Raw genomic sequence first — 12,267 nt, forward strand, 5'->3', positions numbered from 1 at the left:
GAATTTCTTTGTTATTTCTAGAGAATTTCTGGTTTTTGGTGTAAATTTGCTCTTTCTGATGCGATGTGGTATTAGGCTCTACAATGGAAATAAAACGGCATCATAAAAATACCACAAAACACAAAATCTTACTAATTATCTGTCAAGTTTTTTTCTAGTACAAATATCTCAGTAAACTTTAATAAAGTTTATTCAAGAGCGCTTGTTTTAAGTTGATAATTCCTTAATATTGATAAAAATAGTAATTGTCATATTATTTCACTTATAAATTGGGAAAATGCTTTGTTACTATTTTGTTATAAGTGAAATAATTTAAATATTAAATTCCTTAATATTGACTTAAAACAAGCCACTATATCTTGCAGAAAACTTACTTGTAAATTAGTTTAGTCTTAATTCAAATGTAATAAGACATTTTCACAAGAACTTAGACTAAAATACTTGACAATATTCCGTGTTCTTGCAATGCCATATATAAGACATAAATCCCTTTTGTGTCCTTTTGTTTTGTTCTTTATGTCAGTGCAAAACCACAAAGACGAGTGGATCCAGAAAAAGAAGCAAATATAAAACAGAGGCGACATCAAAGCTGTTTGACTCCATTTTTAGGCTGCGTCTCGGAGCGAAATGCAGCTGATCGCAGCGTTTCTGCAGCCATATTTACGGTTGGACTCACACCGTGCTGCTGCTGCTGCTGCTGATGATGATGATGAGAAAACCCGGATAAGGAAGATTCAAGATGTCCGTGGATCTCTCCGGTTGTTCCTGGTTGTTTTGAGCTAAGTGCTGTTTTGATTCATCCTGCTACAATTCATGTGTTCATCTTCTCCCAAGCAGCTGGCTTCCTCCCAGTTCTACTAAACACTCAAGGGACCGAAACCATTTCAACTTTAAGATCCTCGAAGCTTTTATGCTTTTATTATCCTGGAGGGATTTTATTGATTCTCATGGCTGCAAATTGTTTTTACAGTTTTGCTTCTTAGATTGTTTTTACAATACTGTATTAAAAAACACCGCAATTGCGAAACTGTGATTTTATCAACATTAGCAGAATATCAACAATATCACATTTATTTGTAACAGCTACTCTCTATGGGCTTCAACACTGAGAAATTAAATTTAATTCAGCACTAAGTGTTGGTAGAAGCAGCTTTGTACAAATTATTACTATACTTCTGACAATAATAAAGGATTTCTGCAGGTTTTCACCCAAGAGGTGGTAATAAATGTGGAGGATTCTTTCCTGTTTTGCATCAACACTCTTCAGTACTGATGTCTGAGACAGACAGCAACGTTAAACATTAAATGGTCCAGTGGGAGAAGTGACAGAGCAGCTGCAGTAAAACTTAGAAACAAAACAGAAACGCTGCTGAAGAGGAAGAGTGAAAGAATGGAGGAGGTGGAGGAGGAAGAGGAGGGATAAATAAGAGGAAGGGGGAGGGGCCAGACGCCCAGAGGAGGCTCTGCTCGGCGTCGTCAATCAGAGGGCGGTCCGTTGTCATGGTGACGGGGAAAGGGGGAGATCAGGCGGGGGTCGGGTTCCCGTGGGACGATCGATCAGAGAAAACGGTCGTCCATCAGTAAGGGCAGGCCACACACACACACACACACACCCACACACACACACACGCACACCCACACACACACACACACACACACACACTACTTCTACACAAACTGATGACTTCGTATCGACTCCCATTTATTTTAGTTGCTGCATTTGCGCCCAACTGTCACCAGTTTGCACTGCAAAAACACAAAATCTAACCAATAATATTTAGTTTCTGGTGCATAAATATCTTCTTACACCTTAAATAAAACAAAATTAACATAAAAGTGACTTTTCAGCAAAAACGGAGCTTGTTAAGTTATTTATATTGAAACTAGATTTAAAAAAGATTTTGTGTTTTTGCAGTGAAGCCCAAGTATTCTTGGTTTAGTTTAAATGTAAACATTTTATTACACTATATAAGAGAAAACTAACTTTTCAGCAGGAAATAGAAGCTTGTTTTAGGTAAATAATTCGTTAATATTGAGTTTAAAATAACTACTAGTTCCATTTGCAGATTATTTAACTAATACATTTTTTTTTCCATATTAAAAAAATATATATATATATATGTTTTTATTTCTGTTGATGCTTTCATGAAAATGTCTTGTCAGTCCAGAGGATGTTGTCCTACACTGAGCTCCTGACCTCTGACCTTAGAGGCCCTCAGTGCTGTGGGATGAATCCTTCCTGCTGCTGGCTGACCGTTTTCGGCCTACTTCATGTCGTCACACAGGTCGTAATTACAGCGAGTTTTTTTCATCAGTTTGTTAGATGAAGCTTTAAATTGTGACAAAGAATAAATCAGTGAGGGATAAATACTTCCACACGCAGGAAGCCTGAGTTGGAATTTGCTTTAGTTTAATAAATAATGACGCATCAGGTTTGTTTACGAGGTTTGGGTCGATGAACTTTGACACTGACAGATTTCGCTGAGAGGCGGCCGCCTTCAGCCTCAGGCAGATCACCTGATGACGCTAAAACAAAATGTTCTGAGATTTACAATCCGCCTTTATCCCATCACGTCCACAGACTGAAACATAAAGAAACAAACAGCATCAGTTCACACAACAACAGTCATTTTGTCTTATCTCGGATTTATTTATGCTTCCTGGAACGTCTGTGGTCTAAACAAAACATTTTCTGCACAGAATCAGATTTCAGTCTGACCAGTTCTGCCCATTCCGATCCGTTTTAGGGTCTCTGTCACTTTAAATCCCAATAAGCTGCTGCTGGCCACGCCCCCAACTCAACGTTTGTTAAACTCGCACGAGAAAATTTCAGATTTGTTTTCTATGACGATCTGATCTGAGGGAATTTCTTTGTTTTTTTGGTGTAAATTTATTGGCAAAAACAACTTTTGAAAACAAACCGTCCCTCACTCCTGATGTCCGACTTGGTGCCTCAGTGTGGTTTTCCCACTGCCAAAAAACTCATTCATTTTAAGATTAATCTCAAATTTCCTAGAAAAGACAATTAACATTTCTCAACATTTCAAAAGTCAAAAATCTTCAGCCTTTGAAACTCAGAAATTTCCCATTTTGTTCTAGAAAATTTTAGAAATTAATCTAAAAATGTTTCTTTTTTTTTTGTTGCAGATTTTCACATTTTTAAGTTCAGAAATTTCCAAGTTGTTTTCTAGAAAAAAATTGAACATTTTTACTTTTGAAATTTCCAAATATTATAACAACTTGTTCAAGCACTTTTCAAGTTAAGACTCGTTTGTTTAAATGTTGTGGAGGTTGAGACGCTTCAACAGATGTATTACATTTTGATCAACACGACGTAAGAGTTAATAATAACTTGCATTTGCAGGAAAAAGAAATCTCTTTCTGATGTGCACAAACAAAATGATTTAAGGATTTAACAAAAATAGTTTGGAGAAATTCACAAAAGCGACTGAGAAAAGCTGCAAAAGTTGAAACTGAAAACCGAGCAGTGAACCGTCTGCAGGTAGCGATGATTGATTGACTGATTGATTGATTGATTCGGTTCCATTAGTTGCTTCTATAATTGGGAATAAAGGGCAGTCAAATCTGCCCTTGGATTTAATCTGGGCCGCCTCGGTGGCGTTGGCTCGTTTACGGAGTTAAAGCGAATTTGATGAGAAATCGCTGAGGAATATCGGGCTGCCAGCTGCGGATGTTAATGTCGCTCATTCCTGGGAGGAAACGGTCATGAAGTGAGTCCAGAGAAGGAGCAGAAACGACTGGGATTATGAGGAAAACAGCAGCAGTGAAGTGGGATTACTTTAAAAATGATCAGCAGAGTGAGGCAGCAGGTTGGCAAGCTGAACCGGTTCCTGATGAACAGACCCGGGTGGGTTGTGTTTTGTTTGTTCTGTAGCACAAAGCAGATCAGAATAATCTGAATAATCTGCTGCAGATCAGAATAATCTGAGCTGTGGGGTTGGGATTATAATCTGACCTTTCCCTGGATAGCTTTTCTGTTTTTCTTGGTGGATTCGTGTCGTTTTGCAGGATAATGTCACCGAGAGCTGGCGAATTTACAAATGGAGACATCTGTGATTCAGCAGGAGACCAGCCCAACACACACACACACACACACACCCCCCCACCCACACACACACACACACACACACCCCCAACACGCACACACACACACACACACACACCCACCCCCACACACACACACACACACACACACACACACCTGCGTCTTCATCAGGTTCCCATATGGAGCGCAGGCAGGGCCAAAAAGGTTTATTTATTTATTCAGGAAGGTAATTAAAGCTGAAGAGGCAGAAACAGATTTTAATCAGGAGGAGAAAATAATTTAGAAACTCAAGTTGGATTTATTTGATTATTTTCATTTATTTTCCATTTAATTTGTAGATATTCTGTGTTTTGAATATTTTAGGTCCGTCTCTCCTTGTCACTCTTGTCTACATCATCTAAGAGGACGACCAGAAAGACACAAAGCTTCCCAAACATTAGGAAACATTTACAAAAAAATGTATTCCATAACAAAAATGTATATAATATTTTATATTATATATAAGTGACTTTTCACCAACTTATAGGAGCTTTTGTTGGGCGGATAGCTCAAGTTCCACTTATAAAATGGGGGAAATGTTTTGTAATATACAAAAGATTTAAAATAGTATATTAAAAATATGATATCTTTAATAATATAGTATATAAGAAATTATGTAACATATTGAGGATACAAACCTCTTTGTTGCAAAGTTTGCTCAATAAATGTTGCCAACACAAAAGTTTCTCCATTGAAGAGGAAAAACAGATCAGAGGTTTTTATGCTGCAGCTTGATAAACAAATTATTTCTCAAATCATAAAAACAGTGAAATATTAAACAAAGATGAGAAAATCAGATTCCACATTTCTAGAAAAGTTCCTGAAACAACAGGAAGCTGAACTTTGCTCCAATCTTAGATGAAAGAGTTTTAAAAATTCAGAAAAACTCAGAAATTTTGAGATTAATCTCAGAAATCTTTATGAAAAAATATAAAAAAATTTTTACTTTTGAAAATGTACAACTCCAAAAGATGAAAACTTTGACTTTTGAAAATCAGAAGAAACTTTCAACTTCTCAGTCTCAGAAACTTCCTTGTGGTTTTTTTATTAACATTTTCTGACATTAATCTTAAAATTGAGAGAGTTTTTCTAACAAAGTTCTGACTTTTCAAATTCATAAAATATCTGTTTTTTCTAGAAAATGTCTGAGATTATTCTCAGAATCTTGGCAGAAATTTACTCCTCCTATTTTTCTGACCTATGTCTCTCATACGCCATCATACATAACAAATTAAAAACAATAAGTGTCTGTTTTTGAGCTCAAGTATCGACTTATTAAATAGTTTAGCAGCAGAAAAGTTTCTGAATTGAAAATTGATCCATAGTTTTCAATTAAAATGTGATAATTTTTGATTTAATAATTGCAGTTTCCTCAATGAACTCGATTAAAAATTTGAATCCCGCCGCTGATTATGTTCTCTGTGTAATTAGGAAAAGGAACTCTGGACTCGACTGATTGTGTCTTTCTCTTCTCCTCCAAGCCTCCAGAGGCTTTTAAGTTCAGGGCAACAACAACAACAACAACAACAACAACAACTTGTTGCTTAGCAACTCAGACACACAGACGCATTCAGACACAAGCAGTGATGCTGCAGTAATTCATCCGCAGCATCCAAAGAGTCGGTTATAAACCAAAATATAAACTAGAAGTCGGTTTTATTCAGATTTCCAGCTTCAGACCGAAAAATATTCAACTCTTTATTTAATTCAGTCGGCAGAAACACTTCCAGAAACACCGGCTCCATTACAGGAAGTCGGTAAAGGAGAGGAGGATTAAACAAGCGGAGCTGGAAGTGGAGGAACGCTTCCTGTATCTGTGAATTATTTATAAAAGTACAGAGAGAGCAGATTAAACTGCTGGGCAATAAAAAGCTGCTGCTTCCCAGTGGAAACTGTTTTATTATTATTATTATTATTATTATTATTATTATTATTATTATTATTATTATTATTATTATTATTCAGCTTGCTCCAAACTTCCTGTGTGGGCAGAAAACAGAGGCAGTTAAATTTAAATCCTGCTCTAAACATCACCAGGAATGATTTAAAATGATAAATTACAGAGCAGAAACAGAGTTTTAAAGTGTCTCTGCTTGTTTTATTCCCACTGCTGAACTAAAAACAGCCAAAGCGCAGAGAAATGGTTTGATTTGTACAAACAGGGAACAAAAACAGCCGTGATTTGGGTCCATTTGCAAACAGAGCCAAGACTAAACAATATTTAACCTTTGAATACATTTGAAAACTGAAGAGGAAAATGTTCAGCTCACTGCAAAAACACTAAATCTAACCAAGTCTATTTTGAAGTGCAAATATCTGAGTTCAGCTGAAATAAGACTAAACTAACAGAAAAACAACTTTTTCAGCAAAATACAAGTTTTCTTCAATCTTCATACGTGGAGGATAAAAACATCACAATTTAAAAATGCAATACCAGTCAATATTGATAATTAGTGAACAGTTTTTGCAATATGAAATATTTATTATTATTTATTTATTTTATTTATTTATTTATTTTGATTGCAGCAATAAATCAATATCAGATTTGTATTTGAAATGTAATCAATTACAAATTTATTGATGTAACTTGACTTAATGATTGATTCTATATTGCATTGTGATTCTGTGTTTGTTATAATGTAAAGCACTTTGAAATGCCTTGCTGCTGAAATGTGCTATACAAATAAAATTTGATTGATTGATTGATCAGATATCAATATCTGCCCAGATTTTCAAATTGGTGCATTGCTAATCATCAAATTTATTATTACTACCTTAGATTTAGTATCAGTCAGTTGATTTTGCTTTCAAATATTTAAAATAATATAACACTGTTATCACTGGATGATAAATTGCTTCAGTCATTATTGCGATAAACAATAATATTGTTGTTTTGAGGCTTTTTTCAAGTAATATATTGTTAAAGACATAAAAATGCAATTTTGCTCTCTTAATAAACTTAGTTAATAAACTTACATTTTTTTGAAAACATGTAACAACAGAACTGGAAGATACTTTAACTATCCAAAATAAAAAAACAACCAAAAACAATAAATATAATCACATAACATAATAAAAACCATAAATAAAATGTATCAACAACAATGTTTATTTAAAAAATATCAATAATCAGAATGTAAATTATTGACCTTATTTAAATTTTTCATGTGATTAATTGCTGATTGTGACAGACTTCTATTCCACACGTAAACACCAATCTGCATTTCAAAACCCAGATATTTTGTTCGGTTTGCTCCTCCTGTAAGGTTAAAATCGATAGTTTAGCCGTAATAAAACACGCTGGCATCAGGGGGTCGGGGGCCCAAATTAAAATCTGCTTCAGGCCCTAAAAAGTCTTGGGCCGGCCCTGCCAGCGGTTTCTCTTCTCCTCCACTGCAGCCACATTAGTTATTATGGGACTTTCTGTTTCTCTGCATTAATTATTAATCATGTGGAGAGGGAAGAGGCGTTCGCTGTACAGCTCTAATGTCTGGTACAAACCAGACAAATTAGCAATCAGCAAACGTTTCAGGCAACAACAACTGGCAACAGCAACTGAAACTCATGACGTTTTAATAAAAGTGGAGCTCTGAACTTTTAAAGTGAACTGAAGGTTAAACTCATGAACTCCTCAGGATCTCCTGTCGTGTTTTCTGATAAATGTCATGTTTCCATGGAGAGTTTAATCACTTCAGCTTCAGGATCACATCAATTTTTTATTATCTCCAAATGTAAACGGCTGCAGGTTTCACTGGATTTAAGGAGAAATATCCCAATTTTAGAAGGACTACACGTAGGTCTGACATGATAACGTGATAAATTATTCTAGAATTTATCGCGATAAACGATGATATTGCTGTTTTGAAACCATTTTGAAGTAATACAACGATAATAATGGCATAATAATGAAAGAACAAATTCTTAAAGATGATAAAACTTTAAATTCTAACAAACATTTAACTCTGGAAATGGGAGACATTTTAAATATCCAAAATAAATAAACAAAGCAACAGAAACAACAAATGCAATTAATTATAGTTTTTTAAAAAAATCTTAAAATTTATTAGTCTTTTCAATCAAATTAACGTTTCAAATTCAGAAATGTTCTTGTTTTTTTCCAGAAAATTTCTGAGCTTAATCTCAAAATTTCTGGATTTTTTAAGCACATTTCTGATTTTTAAAACTCAGAAATTTCCAAACATTTTTCTTGAAAATTTCAGAATTAATTTCAAAATTTCTGGATTTTTTTCTAGCAAATTTTAAGTTCCAGTTTTTCCCAGACAATTTCAGAATCAATCTCAAAATTTCTGGACTTTTTCTAGCAAGCCTTTGACTTCTAAAGCTCAGAAATTTCTGAGATTTATCTCAACATTTCTTAGTTTCTCCTAGCAAGTTTTCAATTTTTCAAGCTCAAAAGTTTCCAGTTTCTTTCCAGAAAATTTGTGATGCTGATCTTAAAATTTCTGAGTTTTATCTAGCAATTTTTTTTACTTTCAATACTCAGAAATTTCTGAGTTTTTCCTAGAAAAAAATTTGATTTTAATCTCAAATTTTCTAATAAGTTTTCTCCTGTTTTTCTGTTTTCCAGCCGGTTCTGGTAAAATGCGGTACCAGATGATATCTGTAACCCTGTGAAGTGATTTCTGCCTCCGGTCGCGGCTCTTCTGGTCCCGACTGTCTGTCAGCCTGATTTATTAAATTCATAAAGCAGGAAATAAACGCCCGGCTCTTTACGGTGCCGTCCGTGAATCAATTACTCCGTTTCCACTGGTTTTCTGTGGATAAATGAGCTGCTGATATCTCAGAGACAAAGCGCTACATTTTCCTGTTGATGTAATGAAAAAATGTAATAAAAATCTGACTTTTCAGCAGCAAAACGGCGCTTCACTGTGAACCAGGAGCGGCTGCTTTCATTGAGTTAGTGGAGCGGGATCGGAGGCTGAGGCTAAATAAACAGGGCATGAAGGGAAAATGAGTGGGAGGAAGAAACCTGTTCTTTACAGGGAAACGCGCCCTGGGATGACTGATGTTACAGCTTGGTGATATAAAAATGAAGATCTGCTCTCTGAGGGTTTATCATCTGTTGAACTCTTCATGTAAAGGCAGATTTAGTCCCGCGGCTGCAGCCGATTCGCTTTTATTTCAATAAAAGCAGCTCTGCTAGAAATGGAGGTCAGACGCTTCAGATTTCCTTCATTTGCGTCTCTTTGTCCTTTTCTCCCTTAGGCCAAAAATCACCCAACATGAAAGGTTTCTGGGGTTAAAATTACTTTAACTCTCCAATCAAAAATCCAAAACTAATTGTATTGTGAATTATTTCTCTGCAGAAATTCAAAAATATTACCAAATATTTTCGGTTAGTTTCTAGAGGAAATATCTTAGTTCACTTGAATAAGATAAAACTAACTTATAAATAGCTTTTCAGCAAGATATAGAAGTTTAATAATTAGTTAATTTTGTTCCACTGACAAATTATTTCCCTTTTAAGAAGGTAATAATGTTATGAGTGAAATAATCTGCTAGTGGAACTAGCATTTTTTAAAATCAGTATTAATATTAATATTATTACTTGTATGTTACTTGTAAAACTAACTACTTGTATGTTAGTTTTTTCGTACTTGAAGCAAGCTTAGCTTTAAAACATGTTTAAATGTCAGGAACAGATAATCGCCCATCAGAAACCATAAAAACTTGGTAAGATTTTGTGTTTTTACAGTGTTTATCTGCGCAACAATAAGCTATATCTTCATAAAATCAACATTAGTATATTTTAATGTTTACAGTTATTTAACTTTTTTGGAAATTTATTTTTTTGATGTTTTAGTCTTTAAACTGTTTCCAGCAACAAAAATGAGAATTTTCTTGGTAAAAAGTCACTGAATGTTTGTGGCATGGCTTTCTATTAAAGAATAATTTAAAAAACACTAATAAACTGAAAAATCTTACTGTTGTATTTAACACAAATGTTCCTGCTGGAAGACACACAAGCTCATTCGTAGGGCCACAAACGGCCCCCGGGCCACAGTTTGGACAACCTGCTTAACATACAGCTTAGCTTTAAAACACGTTTAAATGTCTGGAAAATGAGCAGGAAAAGCAGCGTTTCCCTGCAAACTCCCAGGAGGAACGTCAACATTTTCGGAGCTGCCTCTGCTGACAGGAGATGAATACTGAAAACAAAGCAGCTGGAAAACCTCAGTGGGCAGAAAGTCTGCAGCAGCTGGAGTTTAAACCCAGTTCGTTCCCACTGCTTAAAAATGGAGTTTGGTTGGTTATTTTTCTGGCAATAAATCTTTAAAACCGTCGAAAAGTCAGCTGAGAATGTGGGCCATAAAAACATGCAAAATCACACACACACACACACACACAAACACACACGGCAGTGATTATCCAATCAGAGGCTTTTACCAATTAGCTTAGCTAAATCCCAACACCCACTTTTCATTTGTGTATTTGCCTCAATGTTCTGTTGTCTCTCTTCTGCAGTTTAGTTGATTTAAAATGAGACACAGTTCTAAAAAAAAAAATGTTGTTGCTTTTTATGGTACTAATTTGATGAACTGAGAAGAAACGTCTGACAAATTTCAACAATAACTTTTCTTCTCTTCTGGTATATTTTAGCTATTATTTTGAAAAAAAAACAAAAAAAAAAAACATGGTGAATAAAAACAAAAGCTTCAGATCCCTTAAATTCAGTGCTGTTGACCAGAATTCATTATGTAATTTTATTATAAGTTTCAAGTGAAAATATCATAGTAAGCTTGAAATAAACAAAACTTACTCATAAGTACCTTTTCAGCAAGATACAGGAGCTCTGAAGTCAATAATTCCTTAACATTGATTTTTAAAAAGTCCTGGTTTTCTGGCAGATTATTTCATTTATAAATACAAAAACATGTCTTATTATAAGCTAAATAAAAATGACAGTTGAACTAGAACTTTTTCATTAATATTAACGATATAGTAACTGAAAACAAGCTCCTGTATGTTGCTGACGTTACTTGTAAGTTAGTTTTGTCTTATTTAAAGTAAACTAAGAAACTAGACAAAAGTATTTAGTAAAACTTTTTGTTTTTTCTGTTTTGTAGCGCTTATCTAAAATATTGGAAAGGAAATGACAAGCTAAAATGCCTAGCTACTGCACTTCTTGACACGCTATTGGCTGGACTTAGCAGATCAGCCAATCGGTGGGCGCCATTTTGTTTTCCTTGTTGCTGATTGGCTGAGCCCGAAGAGGAGACCAGGAAGACTGAAGATGTAAGATCCTCACTCTGTAGTGGAGCAAATTAAGGTATTTTTGGTGTTTGAACTATTAAAATAATCAGCTATTAGCAATTTTTACTGGATCCAAAATCCTTGTTTGTACCGGGGATCCTCTATATTTTACATGTAAGTGTTAGAAAATGTAAAATGCTCCTAATTTTGAGCAGTAATCATTGAAAAGTTGTCCTTGTTTATCATCTGGAAGATGATTTTTCTGCTTCTTGTCCAGCTACTGACTGGCTGTTTAGCATAATCTCCACATTACACTGATAAAACACCTTCAAGTGAAATAATTGTATGAAATAAAATTTCCCTCCTCTTGCCTCATCGTAATCTACCACATCCCACTGAACTGCCCTCTGTTGTATTGAAAGCGTTGCATCAGAATGAATTTCTGATTTTAAGTTACAGTTATTGAGAAATGTGAGAACATTTTCCCTGATGGATTTTCTGCTGCTGAACTAATCGAGTGTGCGACCCTGCTGAGGAGGTGCAGGTGTTCAGCTTGTCGCCTGCAGCTCTTTCTCCATCAGCTCACTGCTGTCTGAGTCCCAGCTTTCAGTTCACAAAGGAAAACATACCAGTGGATGGAAAATGACTGGAAGGACGGGTTGGCCTGGTAAAAAGATGCTTGTTTGGCTAACAGGAGGAATGGAGAACAATAAACTTAACAAACGGTCCACATTCACACCGAGGCTTCAGCTGCACTTCTCTGAATGTTTTATAAGCTGATATTTTGAACAGGATTTCAATTCAAAACGCTGTAATACGTACACTATACCAGCAGGTGGCGAAAATGGCAACAGTAACAGTGTTTTCATACCTGATAGTCTTGCAAATTCCCCAAGTTTTGATTGGGGAACAAAACTTGCTACATTTTCAGCCACTTTGAATCAAAC

At 35.2% G+C, this 12,267-nt stretch overlaps 1 protein-coding gene across 3 annotated transcripts in view; it reads right to left on the bottom strand.

Moving 5' to 3' along the window:
• Positions 1-12,267, bottom strand: part of LOC116737641 (sodium/calcium exchanger 2-like) — a 108,777-nt gene that overhangs the window by 23,377 nt on the left and 73,133 nt on the right. The gene's annotated exons all lie outside the window — the stretch shown is intronic.

The sequence above is a fragment of the Xiphophorus hellerii genome, chromosome 18 (assembly GCF_003331165.1).
Source record: "Xiphophorus hellerii strain 12219 chromosome 18, Xiphophorus_hellerii-4.1, whole genome shotgun sequence".
NCBI lineage: Eukaryota > Metazoa > Chordata > Actinopteri > Cyprinodontiformes > Poeciliidae > Xiphophorus > Xiphophorus hellerii.